The sequence below is a fragment of the Pteropus vampyrus genome, unplaced genomic scaffold (assembly GCF_000151845.1).
Source record: "Pteropus vampyrus isolate Shadow unplaced genomic scaffold, Pvam_2.0 Scaffold109, whole genome shotgun sequence".
NCBI classification, from domain to species: domain Eukaryota; kingdom Metazoa; phylum Chordata; class Mammalia; order Chiroptera; family Pteropodidae; genus Pteropus; species Pteropus vampyrus.
In genome coordinates, this window is record NW_011888890.1 from 2712272 (window position 1) to 2713776 (window position 1505).

The window sequence follows — 1505 nt, forward strand, 5'->3', positions numbered from 1 at the left end:
GTGGAAATTCTGACTTATTTTTCCAGCTGGTCTGCCAGTTGCCAAGAAATGTCATCTGAATATCATTATTTAATCGAAGATTAGTCCACGCCTGTGACATAGGCTGTAACTATTATCTTCTTTGATTCTTTACATAAGCACACATTTTCTTCACAGATTAGACCTTGCATGAGTAGAGGTAAATGCTGCCTCCTCTGATCAAGTGTACCAGATGATCGTGAAGTAACCCCCCGAGACTGTGGTCACCTATATCTCCGCGCATGTGTACCTGTACCTGTATGAGGCTGCAGGAGGATATGTGTGTGAATGTGAGTGAGAAAATTACCTTCGATGTCATTTCTTTCGGGATCCAGAGAGAAGACCTTTCTTGATCATTGGTCATATCAACATGGCCTCCCACCCTAGCAGCTGATTTCCAGAGTTTGTTTTCAGATTAGAGCATGTGTGAAACCAAATCCAGCCAAGCCTGCCGGGAGGTATGGGGATGGACTAGACAACATTTGCAACCCAATCATATTGCAGATCTCTTGGGTAAAGCAAAGGAGAAGAGGGCAGGGAGGGCATAATTTCAAGCTGTAAATGTTGGCTTGGGTGTTGGAAAACTCTCGACTGTGTGACCTTAGAAGGCCCCCACTTAGCCCTGGAATGTCTCCAACCTCCTTAAGCTCCAAGTGGCATCCAAGCTAGCCTCTCATTTACTGCTTTCAGGGCTTCCTAGGACAAATTTCTCACTGGCCTTGCTTTAGCCAGCTGAGATGATAACATTTCATTTTAGTTGACTTCTCAGGTTGCTCCCAGTGAAAAAGAGCTCAACCTACCCTCAGAATGGAGCTCATTACAGGGTCAAGACTTGCTCACTTGTTCATGAAAGCCCTTTAGCTTCTTTCTTATTTTCCAGCCTCTTGGCTTCTGTCTGATCCAAGTTATAGCCAAGCATCTAACACTGCCACTCCCAAATTGTTGGCTAAATGATCATCTGCCAGAGAAGAGGAGTGTCCAGGGACAAGACCTCAGGCTCCGGGGCAACTTGACTCTTTTCCAGTGCACTGCGGTAGAGGCAAGAGAGGTCACTGGCTTCATTTTTGAGTTTGGGTGACAAATAAAGTGGACCTAACAAGCCAGAAATTCTCAGATAGAGCTTATTTATGCCCCTCTCTACTTCCATTCCTTAAACTTTTCCTCTTTCCAAAGCCATTCCATGGGCATGTCAACTCAAGAGCAAAGAGAACCACAACCAACAAGACAGTCACGCTCATGCCTCCAGCACTTTGCCTGCTGCTTAGCATGCCATGGGCACACAAATAGACTTTTTTGAAAGTGAACAAGTGAGCAGGTGGGAGTAGGGGTGGATACAGATGGTTCCCTGAGTAAATCCTCGAGAAACTCTTCCTCAGAAAGGGTGGAGTGAAGAGAAGTCCTTCACCTGCATCTGTTACACTATAACAGATAGAAAATGTGTCCCAGTCTGTTGAATGAGCCAGCCTTCCAATCAAGTTGGGAATGTC